The sequence below is a fragment of the Leuciscus leuciscus genome (genome assembly GCF_965113295.1).
Source record: "Leuciscus leuciscus genome assembly, chromosome: 7".
NCBI classification, from domain to species: Eukaryota; Metazoa; Chordata; class Actinopteri; order Cypriniformes; family Leuciscidae; genus Leuciscus; species Leuciscus leuciscus.
The window spans coordinates 39,359,970-39,372,886 of record NC_138731.1 but is presented as its reverse complement, the minus strand read 5'-3'; the positions used below and the strand labels follow the sequence as shown (position 1 = coordinate 39,372,886).

The window sequence follows — 12,917 nt, the reverse complement described above, 5'->3', positions numbered from 1 at the left end:
TTTAATGTGTCAACATGTACCATATATAATGATAACCCAGTTCTGAAAGGATCTCTTTTTTTAGTGTACTGTTACAGACTAATTATTTTGAAACAATTGAGAAAGAAGCTGCATTGGTTTTGTGAACAAAACAGCCAGTTTTAAGAAGTGAATCAACTGATTCACTGAAAAGATTCAACTCAAAAGAACAACTCGTTTGTGAATTAGAAATCATTACTTGTGTCATGAATGTGCCAGAGAACAAACTCAAGATATTTTGAGAATAATTCTTAAAATTTTAACTCATTTCACAACCAAACTGATTGTTCGGCTTCGAGTCATAATTCATTTTATGGCGTTTTCATCCTTATTCATTGTATATATAAAAATATATATATATATGTATATATATATATATATATATATATATATATATATATATATATATATATATATATATATATATATATATATATATATATAAAGTGATTTGGAACGATACACAAGAGTAAATGACAATTTTCATTTTTAGGTGAACTATCCCTTTAAGATTCCCATTCCTTCTGCTAACAGCTGATTCCTTACTCATTTATAAAAAAAAATAAAAATAAAAAAACTTTTCTTGAATGATTGATTGAATATTCAGCATGTATGAATATAATCCAGTCTTTAAAAAAAAAGTTGTGCAACAGTTTTTTCCGATCAGCAACAACATAAAACAAAACGTTCCACAGCCTCAGGTGAGCACGATTAGTCAGCATCCACATGAAGGCGACTGTGATCAATTATTCATTACATTAATTCCTGAAAGCCAATCCACCGACCCACATAATTGGGGTGATGTCTACAGCAGCCTCTCCCTTAGTCACGACAGAGGCCGAAAGCCAAGAACATCCAAGTTTGTGTTGCGTTACGCTGCGCTGGATTGTTTGTGAATAAAACAAACGATTTCTCCCATCATTTAGCAAAGAAACACCCTGTCATGTGCAATAATGCATTATAGCCACACGCGCCTCTGCAGTTACCCATATGCATGTGTGAGAAATAGTACATCTGTATCCCCATTACTACGCTTGCGCAGTTCCTGAGACAAATAAAAGCAGACAACAGTCACACACACACTACGTCACAACCTTCACTGCAAGCCAGAGGAGCGTGTGATGAAGTTTCCATACACTGCGGTGGGAGACGGAGGATGGACGGACACAACGAGGCAGATTGTGCAAAGACACTGAAGAAAGAGCAGATGGCCTCGCTGCAGAACAACAGAATAATGGCTCCCAGGGAATCCACCGCCGGCCAATCACTGAGCGGCAAAAAAACGAGATGCTCGTTTCAGCCTCGTGTGCCACAGAACACTAGCGGAAACAGCAGGACAGTAAATGAAGACTTCAGATGCAAAAGCCTAACGTTTGTTCTTTAACATTCACATTTTTATCAGGCTCCCATGTATAGATTTCTACCCAAGTACCGACATTTGTGAATGGGCTCAGGCTGGGATTTAGCGATTTAGATTTGATGAGAATTTACTATGTGCGGAGAGCATTCACTCAATATTATCATCTCTTTTTTGACATATGTGGCTTTTAGAGGCTTTCGCATCGGAGGTCTTCAAATCTTGGTGCAGCGGCGCATTGAAGGAGTGTCTCTGATTCTTTTAAATTGGTAAGAACAGGAAGAGCAAACAAACATTTGAAAGGCTAAACAAGGTCTTAATAGTGATGACAAAAACACGTTTTAAAAGGCCAAAAAGCAAAAGGTTGATCAAAGCATTAATCTATTTTCTCAGAAGATACAGGAAATTCTTCTTTTTATTTTTTTTTATCCAATTAATCAAAGAAATCAACAGACAGTTTAAACATATACTACCAATCAAAATGTTGGGATCAGTATGTTTTGTTTTTTTTCTAAGAAATTGATGCTTTTTTTAACAAGGGATGCATTCAATTGTTTAAATGTGACAGTAAAGATAAAAGTTGCAAAAGATTTCCGATTCATATAAATGCAGTTCTTATAGACTTTCTATTCAGAGATTCCTGAAATAATGTATCACTGTTTCCACAAATTTTAAGGAGCACAATGATTTCAAAACTGATAATAATACATAATGTTTCTTGAGCTGCAATTGGTATATTTAAATGATTTCTGAAGGATCATGTGAGACTGAAGACTGGAGTAATGATGCTGAAAATTCAGCATTGCCATCTCAGGAATAAATTAGATTTTTTAAATAGAAAATCATAATTTAAAATTGTTATATTTCACAATATTAACATGTTTACTGTATTTTGATCAAATAAATGCAACCTTGGTGAGCATAAGATACTTTAAAAAAAAAATTGTATTGACCACAAACTTTTGAACAGTAGTGTAATTTATTACAAAATAAATAAATAAATAAATTAAATTAATAAATAATGCAAGCCTGTATCTTTAACTACATGTTGGGATATGTGCAACCAGTCAATAAAGGTTATGAACCTAAAATACACAAAACTTGCAATATTATGTATTGTATTATGTATGTTATGTAGCCTATGTTATATATATATATATATATATATATATTTTTTTTTTTTTTTTTTTTTTTTTTTTTTTTATGTATTATTATTATTATTAATAGAGTTCATTCAGAAAGCAATTCATCCCATTTAAACCAGTGAATCATTACTTTGTGAATCCTTCGAACTGATTGGTTGAAAAGAATCAGCTCATGAAAGTCTCTTTTTTTTTTTTACTTGCATTTAGAACTCGAGTAAAATATGATATCTTTTGATCCATGTTCTGATATGATCTGCACAATCTATGAAAAGTGGCACAGGAAGCGATGTTTTTAACCTTTTGATCCGAAAAAAAATTGTTTTGCTGGATATCATTTAGATTTTAAATTAGATGTGGCTAAACGAAATCCTCCACGTAACAAGTGTATTTTCATATGACCTGTAAATGTAATGGGATCCTCAGAAGAGTAGGCACCTCATAATACAATGTATAGCAGTCATTAAAAACTTCAATTTTGAGGGAGAGCATTTTTCTGATTAACCAAAGAAATTACTTTAAGATTAATCAACTAACAAAATAGTTTCTCTCACGATGAAAACTGCAATGAACTTCCAAGTACCTCAGGGTAATATATCTGCTGTTTCCATTCAGCCAAATGAAACTGCAAAATACACTCTTTTTTTCTTCTTCAGTAATTCAACTACTCTATTTTTGACACTAGTCTAAATAACAAGAAACTTAAACTTGTTTTAGTCAATAAATCAACCCCACATTACAGGGTCTTTTTTTTTTTGCCCACAGCAAACACTCTTCCAACCAAGACACTCATTTCCACAGGATACCAACGCACCCAGTCTATGCTATTGAAGAAAACAAACAAAGAGTTATTTTCCCCCCCAGAGGCACATCCATGTGTATTATTCACGGATCTTTCATTCCATCTAAAATGCAAGTAGTCTTCCTCGATCATGACTCATTGAGATAGCAACAGAACACATATGACTTGCAGATATGTGCTTGTCCTCTGTTCTTATTTCACTGCACGGAAAACAAAAGGGTTGAATTATTGTGAAATGCACAGTGCTGACAGAAGCTTTCACCAGTGCTAGTTGAGGAAGATCGCGATCAAGCAATAACCACGTTTCGGGAATCCTAAAGATCAAACCGGCAGTCAAAGAGAAGATAACCAAGCTGAACTGCTAAAGGCCTGGCAGGTGCATCTTAGCATCATGCTATGACTCATCGTGGCTAAGGCCATGATCTTAAAATCTGCCTTGAATGCACACAAATCAAACAAACCACTTTGTGTAGGATCAGAGAAAACATATCAAAGCCTTAACCGGTATCTTTAATCACTTCTTAGTGCCTCCATTACAAGCAGACCGTTCTTAGCCGTATAGCATCAGATGTCCAAGTACATTTGTCACTGGTGCTTACTGCTAACTAACTCTCATTTAATCGAAGGGCAAGACCTCTTCTCGCTGGTCGTGTCTTTCTGCATTTAATTGCATTCCTAAAACATTCAGAAAAAGTGCAAAGCTGTATAAAAGACACTTCAGGGAGATGTTCAACTCAGAGGATTCAGTTTTGCAGGCAAAAGCACCTTTAAATTCAAGCAAACTCTATCACTTGTCTCGCAATGAGAAAGTCGCAAGCTATATGTGTCGGTGAAAAGAGAGGACTCAGAAAAATAAAGTGAAAGCTGAAAAAGTGAAAGCTGAAGCACCTGCCTGTACTATAATAACACAGAACCATTCTGTTCATGTGTACGAATCGACTACGATCGATCCATAAACCTGACATCGCACATCCTGCCATCAGTCACATCGCAATATTGATGCTAAAATGATATATCATGCAGCCCTATTAAAAACACATGCAAACGATAAGCTTTCGTGACTGATTAGCACAGCAACATCACGTGAGCAACGTCACAACGTCGTTGTTTGCTAGTATATCGCCTACCCCTAATAAAAAGCACTGTTTAGTTCCTATGTATCTTTGTTCTGTTGTATTTCTGTTGGCCTGCTGAATGTTAAATGGATCTGATCCATGTTCATTACAAATTATTATCGGCATTGGCCAAAAAACATCCTATTACAGTCATTCATTCTCAAGTGCGAAACGTAGCCTTTTTAGCGTAACAGTTTGAGATGACTCAAGAAGAATCGAAAAACAACTCTGGTTACATATAATAGCATAATAATAATAAATGCATTTATAATTTTAAGCTTAATTGTTAGAGAGATGAAAACAAACTTATTTCAAAAAACTGTGTATAAATATAATGGCATAATAATAAAGTTAATAAATAGTATACAAGTATATTATTAGTAGTAGAAGTATTAGCAATTAAATAATGAATTTAGCATTTTAAGCTTAACAGTTAAATATAGTTCAAAACAAAGCATTTTGATTATAAAAATACTCAAATACAATGGAATTATTATTACTATACTATTAATTATAATTTATAATAATAAATCAGTGCGACGAGAATACTTTTTGTGCGCAAAAACAAACAAAAATAACGACTTTATTCCACTATTCATTTCCTTCTCTCTGGGCCTCAAGTTTTTTCACGTAGTGTTTTTGCGCAGCCCGTCTGTGTTGTACGTCACACGTAGGAGCACTATTGGCCGACGCTGGTCATGTGTGTGATGCGTGTGACGTACAACACAGAAGCGCTGCGCAGTTATCCTACGTGAAAAAACTCGAGGCCCAGAGAGAAGGAAATGAATAGTGGAATAAAGTCGTTATTTTTGTTTGTTTTTGCGCACAAAAAGTATTCTCTTCGCTTTATAAACTTAAGATTGAGCCACTGGAGTCACTTGGACTCTATTAACGATGTCTTTAATGCATTTTCTGGGCCAGCAAGTTATAACGTCTTTAGAAGCCTATGGAGGAGTGAGACAGCTCTCAGATTTAATCAAAAATATCTTAATCTGTGTTCCGAAGATGAACGAAGGTCTTGCGGGGTTGGAACAACATGAGGGTGAGTAATTACTGACAGAATTTTCATTTTTGGGTGAACTAACCCTTTAATACATGTAGGAGTCAAATAGTTTGTATATTCACTATGTAGGCCGCAGCATTGGTGAAAGAGTTTGGAACAAACTGGAGCAAGTGTTTAAACACTCTGTGACTGTGCACTATAAATATGGATGACGCACAACCATGTTAAATGCTAAAAGATGTCTCCTTAAGGTGCGTGTTGTGGTCAAACATCTGTGCACGACCTTTGAGCACAGGTTCTGAGCAGTCAGCGTTCGCGCTTCACAGATCCCGACATTGTCATATGCAGGAAGCCATTCCCCCCCCCCTCTTCGCTAATGGTCGATTCCTTTTGTATAAGTAGTTATGAAACGGGCTGGCCGTGCCCCAGCCCTTCTACGCACAGCTGATGTGATTGGTGTACTTTCTTAAGGCCTTGTACTTGTTCTAAAAGGAGTTATGCAACCGCAGTTTCAACATACAAACTTATTCAGCATGAGTAATTGCTGCAAACCTGCAGGTTCTGCGCCGCCCAGATTTTGTGACGAGGAGATGGGGCGGCAGTGATGTGCCCTCTGGGAAGCTTTCAGGATGTCTCAGCCATGTTAGCCTCGGTTTCATCACCAGGCCCATGACAAAAACCCTGCATCCCGCTCCTCCATTTCCACTGGCCATGCTGCTGCCCAATTAGTCAGCCTAAAGAAGCATCCATCCACCCTCCCCCACCCCTGTGACCCAAGGGCCAATACTTCCAGTCCAATAAATCTACTCTTAAAACTTTACTCACCAGCTTTAACACAACTTTGAGTCACACTTTCCAAATATAAACACGGAACAAAGCATAAAAAAGGAGAGGAAAAAGCAAGAAACCTCAATAGTGAGACTGAATTTTACAGCAAAGCCAAAGACCATCAAACAGAATTCTGCAGCAAAGCCCTGTTTGGTCATTTTAAAGGCCCGGGATACTTTATATTCCGCGTTACGCTCATTCTTGCACGCAATTGAGTGTGCAAGCCTTTCAAAGTACACTCCTTTGGCGGGGAGCGATGAAAGATGAACTTAGACCTTTTTTTGCTCAAGCGCTCCAGCAGGGCTCGAATTTCGGCACGGGATTACGGGTATTTCACATCATTTTAATCACATCCGCAGGTTTCGCGCTTATAATACGGGAAATTCCACCAAACATTGATTCACTTTAGCATATAGGTTGTGAGTAAATTAATCCACACTGATTATAAAATCAAATCAGTCATTTTAAAACTTTCTGCGAGACGTGATTTAACAAACAGCGTGACTCGTGAGTGATTCAGCGGTGCTGCGTCTTCCCTCTCTCAAAACGTGAGATATCAGGCTCTCGAGTTTCGGGAGTCGGGACAGTTAACGAAATTGTCACTTGCAAAATCGGGCCAGTGTTGCATCGTCACTAAAGTTTATCATTTGCATGTCTTAATTTAAACATTCAAGCGATTTTAAATTATTCAGTCCTCACGCGCTCTCTGAGAGATGGTTCTCTGCGCACATACACAAAGCCGCCTCACAAGCAGCTTGGGAGGACCAAAACGGAGTTATTTTTCACGGAGTATAGCGCTTTAATGGTCAAAAGCACACAAAGTTGTGTCAAAGTTGCGGTCTTTGCGAGTAGCCTCGTAAACAGATGGTTATGTCTTAAAGGTGCATTGCGCAAGTCTCTGAGTTTTTGCAGAACTATGCCCCCTCTGGCGGCAAGCGAAACTGCAGCCAGAAGTGTGCACGCTCACGGACAAAAGTTTTCTTTTTTTTATCTTACGTGGAGTTTGCGTTGGTGTTTGAAATGAACTACAAGCCGGTCTCTTAGAATCCATCTTCTACGGAGAATGGCGGCGAATACACAAACCTGCCAGACAGCCAGGTGAGCGTGCCGTGAACGCGCATGACGTCACGCCCAGTCTAAAATTCCGGCCCGAATCCCTCTTATTTATTTTACTTTACAGGATTATAGAGACAATCTCAGTGATCAGAGAAAGGCTCATTCAGCCCATCAGGCAATTGTTTAAGCATGTATGGGTTAGAAAACGGGTATTTTTAACATGAAAAGTTGCTTAATGCACCTTTAAATAAACATGTGTAACAGTATAATGGATCCATGCACTAGGCCTAGCTCTTAAAGTGACAGCAGCATGTGTCTGTCAATGTTGATAAAACAGCAAAAGATAGCTTTAGTTGTAAGGAATCAGGATAAATAGCCAGTGTATTTCAGTTATACAGGACTAAAAGACTATCCAGGTGTTATTTTACATTTGATTAATTCACTCCGTTTCTGTCGTATTTCTGTACCTGAAAACTAATGTTAGACCTGCCCAAAAAAACTCTTTATTTCATTTGTATCTTTATTCTATTGTATTTATTTGTGCTACTTTTTAAAATTTAATTCAAAGATTGAAATCAAGCTCTAAAGCAACAAAATTACCACATTGTAAAAACACAAATACAATAAGTGAGCAAACATTTAGGAGAGACAAAGTCTTTTTAATTTTTTATTGTCTAAAAATATGCCTCCCCACCCAACTCCCCCACTCAAATTAAAAAATCCCCCCCATTAGAATCAACTAAGGGGAGAATTCCCCCCAATTTGAAGTGTCACCACTAAAAAGAAAATTTAAACAAAGAATTGTGGGAAGGAAAAAAGTTAATTCTAACTGCCAAGGTGGTTGTAAAAATTGGTCAAAACCTAAATCAATTTACAAAAATAGAGATCACTTTTGATTTTTTTTTTTGACATTTTGGTATGAAACTGGGGAGATGAAATACATGCAATTGTATTATAATGATCAAGCATCACTGTACTTGTGCACATTCTACGTCAACAAAAGAAGCTCCTTATATTGTGGAACATAGCAGCACCCCTCAAAATAGAAACAGACCTAAACAAAAACAGAATTACAAAAAATATTTTTATCTGCATATTTCGAAGAACATTTAAGCAAGTAAACAAGCCCAGATGCAATTTAGCAACTCATTGGAGGATACGTCATCAATATATTAGAAACAACTCAGTGTAGCCCTTTCTTCAGATTTCAGCAGAGTATTCACTCCATTTTTAACACTAGAAACATCCTTATGAAGTATTAAGGATGCCGATATCATGAGCACAGCTCTAGACGAGGGTAGAATGAGGACATGAATAAAGCTGCAGCTTTCATTTCGTGACACACATAGCTCCTTTGTGTTCATTATTTATGTGCATCGCACCATACAATAACTTACTGTATTTACTGCTGCTGACGCCCATTATTCAATCTTCCCTCTAGACTAACTAGAAACCAGTGCTGTTAGTTTCCACCCGACTAACTGTCTAAGACGTGCCGGTTCTGTACAACAGGAACAGTCCAGGAAAGAGGCTACTTGTCTTGCACACAGGGCTGGGCGATATAAGTAACATGAATATTTGATCTGTGATGAATAAGCAACATGAACGAAATGAATGAATATCTTGATTTAACGTGCTTTTTATTCAACTTCCCTAAAGACTAATTTCACAATTGTTTGTTCCATGTCTAGCAACAAGAGTATGAGAGCGGCTCTATAAACTTCAGTCAAATTAAACGAGCCGTTAATGATGCGGCTTTATGTTTTTTGAGGTGCGTGCGCCTTTTGTGTGAACGTGAAACCTGCAGGATTGACTGAAATCATGCACAATGCAAGCACTAATCAATGAGTGAATAAGACGAGTGAGTGAATGGAGGCGGGTGTGTGTCAATTTGCCGTCGGAGAGTCAGTGTATCGATCCTGCAGAAAAGGAGTATTGGAATCGTTTCAAATATTTCAGTATCGATACATAGACATTTTTTGACAACACGATTAAGTATATTAATTTTTTTTTTTTTTTTACATACTGGCCAGCTCTACTTGCACATGGTATAAATACTTTCACTCTAGATCATTTTATCAGCGGTTCAAATAAATCAAACTACACCACCCGTGTCACTTCCTGCATATTTCGTTAGTAGCCCAATGGACAAATTGAAGCCAATTGACTCGAGATGAAATTCAATCTGACACGTCTGGCGCAACAAAGTGCCACAGAGAAGAACAAATACGCAGCTAAGCCTAACCTTCAACTCTGAACTTGACATCAAATGAGACACCCAATACTCAATGGCACATTTTGTGTGCCCTGTGGCCAAACTCGTCTGTCCAACCAATACAGATCGCGGCACAGGAATCTCTCCACGTCACAGTAAACGAACTGGTCGAAAACGTATTAACTGATGCACTGCTCATGTAGACAATGGCATGACCCTAAAACAAGCTGTTAACAAGGATGCAGTGATACCATGTGACGGATTACACACTTCTTTAACAGCCAGGGTGGCCGACAGGCCAAACATAAGCAGCACCTCGGTGTGTTTGAGTGGCGAGCAGACTGTCAGAGGAAGCTTATGTATAAATAATACTGACAGCATGTGGCGAATTCAACTTAACATCCAAATAAGAACAGCAAATCAAATATCAACGCTCTCAAACTGCATTTACACATAATCTGCTGATAACGTTTTTCCACATCTCTGATTAGCGCAGCCAAGTCATTATTAGAGAGACAAATATGAGCTTTGAGTCTTCAGGGTATCTATGACTAAGGAGAAGTAAGCAGCATGAGATTGGCTGTCTCTAAGTGAATCATGCACTTCTGCTCCGCAGAGGACAACAGCCCATCATCAGGTTATCTCACGGGCTACTCTGAGGCTGGATGGTTAAACTGCTTTGATGGATGCTCTTCCCTTACAATATTAAAAACGATTTCATATGACACCACACCACGCTAGGCATTAAAACTTCAGCAGGACGTCGGGATAATAGAACTGCTTTGAAATACAGTACTATCATTCAACTCAATTCTTCCATTTCAAAAGCTTTGATGAGAAACATAAAACGGTCCAGTGATTTGACAAAGGACAAAACATACCATGGTGAGTGACCCCACTAGAATATCACAGTAAAAAGGAGACGGGCATTTCTGAGCTCTAGAAGCACTACTGAGAGAAATGAGCATTAAAATATGATTGCTGTCTCGTGATGAAAAGACATGACCGAAGTAGGAAAAAAACAACAGTACACTGTTGTTGAGGAGAGGCAGGTGCATTAAAGAGGCAAACACAGTAAAACAGGACAATGCACATCAGGTGCAAACTGGGAAAAATGGTGAGGCTAATAACCAAGTAAACAAATCACCCACTCAGATATCATAACCTGTGGTCACATCCAAATGTACTTGAAATGACTTGAAACACAAAAAGATCTGTGTGTGAGCTAGTAGTTTTCATATGATAAAGCTGCACCTGCTGTCACCATAAATTTACACTTGTGGTGTTTACCGAGAATTTGATGACTAATGGTCTGGAAAAAAAAGGTGACTATTAGGCCTAACTCTTTCCCCGCCACTGACGGGAATGGCTTTCCGTGTTTACACTGTTATACGGTAGGGGGCGCTATTACGCATCCTCTGAAAAAATACTGAATCTCCTGATCAAAACACAGGCAAAGGTGAAGCAGAAACAAGTGATTTCATATGTAAGCAGATGTAACACAATCATCAATATTAAACATATAGGCTAAATCAAAACTGCCTAATGTTACCAAATGAAATGTCGACCCAGGACGAGCTACAGGACTGTGAAGCTTTGGGGGTGTTGATGGACTCGATCTAAAACCGTGATTTTCTCAGCTTTTTGCTCAAAATGTTGCCTTTTTTATGAAACTTACCCAAATTCAAGTGTTGATGAAAAAGGAATGCATGATTGAAGCAAGAATAAAATGTTTTTTTGTTTGTTTTTTTAAAAGCAGAGGGTCTGTTCTTTCTTTCTTTGATATATTGCATGTTCAGATATTCAAACAAACAAAAAATACTCTGGGAGCCATGAAACTTTTGGGAAAATGATCAAAAACACTGTCAGTGGCTGGCAAGGGTTAATATAACAGCATGTATGTGGTAAGACACATCAAATATGTTTGTTACTTTAGAGTAGTGAGAATTTAGAAAAAATAAACCAGCCTGATGGGACTTTCAAGTGACTTGGATGTAAGAGTAAATAAAATAAAAATGTTTTTTTAACTATTGTACTATTTATTGTTTATATTTAATCTTGGTTATTGATAAAAGTGATATTAATAATAATCATTTATTTACAGAGCACTTTTTAGGGTAAACACTTTTTTTTTTGACAGCTGCCACCATATGGCTTAACTGAATGACACACACAGGACCTTTGACGTTTTGATAACTCATTGTGTTTCACTGGTGGAAAAAAGAAGAAGCCAAACAATGACGGTAGGTAGATAGATGATGACAGACTTATTACTGCAAATTATTTGCGGAAGTAGCGACTAAATTGAGCTGGTCGGACAAATTTACACATGTGAATGGGTGATTTCTGCCACGGCGCTGCTTCACACAAACACATCTTTCGACAGAAATATGATTTGGAAGTTGCATTGTAAACGCACTTGACTAATAGCATCGCGTCCGTCTCGTGTTTTCATCCAAAACAAGCCATCTCATTATAACAAGCGCGTTATTTCCATCTCTCTATCTATCCTCCGTGCGCGTTTCCATTGTGGACTGTGGAACTGCATTATGACAGGCTCGCGTGCCCCGCTTCCGATCAGAGCTGCAGCGATGCATCGCGTGCGTTATTACAGCTTCACACTCCACGCGCGTTCCCGTTCACCACTAAACACCGTAATATGCACCTTCCAGCAGCGGGGGCGGGTTAACATCTACTATACACCAGTTCTACGTCTTCTATCCCTCTCAAATAACCAGATTTCCACCTAACTTGCGTGAGGATCTGAGGAGCTTCGGCTAAAAAAAAAATGTCCATTTGCGTTACATAAACACAGCGGGAACACGCGCAAAATATCCAGCGTCTAAAAATAACACAAGAGTGGAGAAGCGTCAGTACTCACGGGTGTGAATGCGGCGATCGGCACCTCAATACAGATTCATAGGACCCCAGTCCGCCATTGGAATAAAGTTGAGAGCCCACACCTCTAATCTCGATGATGTTCCAGGGAACGGAGTAGATCTGTTTGATCACACGAGCGGCCTAGAATACTCTCGCGGGGTCGCTCGTCGGTAGCGCGCAACGTGGTTAAAGAAACACACTGTGATTGGCTGAAGGAGTGCAGGGACCGCCCATAATGCGTCCGTCAGGGCGGGAGGCTGAACCCAAGCGACGAATCTGATTGGCGGAGAACACTACTGGGAAACTGATTGGCTGTAAACACAACGGATGATTACATTTGTAAGATAAAAATGCAAATTTGTTGTGTTTAATTAATTATATCTGTAAACGACAGAGTGATGATGATAAGTTGGCTTGGCTGCAGCTATTACAGGGTTGCAGTCTACTAAAATATTTATGTTAGTTTTATACTGAGTTCCCACACTTTGAGATTTTCAGATT

At 38.2% G+C, this 12,917-nt stretch overlaps 1 protein-coding gene across 2 annotated transcripts in view; it reads right to left on the bottom strand.

The window, feature by feature from the left end:
* Positions 1-12,612, bottom strand: part of adarb1b (adenosine deaminase RNA specific B1b) — a 165,427-nt gene extending 152,815 nt beyond the window's left edge. For both annotated transcript variants that reach the window (XM_082174686.1, XM_082174687.1), the window contains exon 1: positions 12,418-12,612. The gene's annotated coding sequence lies outside the window, so the exon portion shown is untranslated. The remainder of the gene's footprint in view (positions 1-12,417) is intronic.
* Between the last annotated feature and the right edge of the window lie 305 nt (positions 12,613-12,917).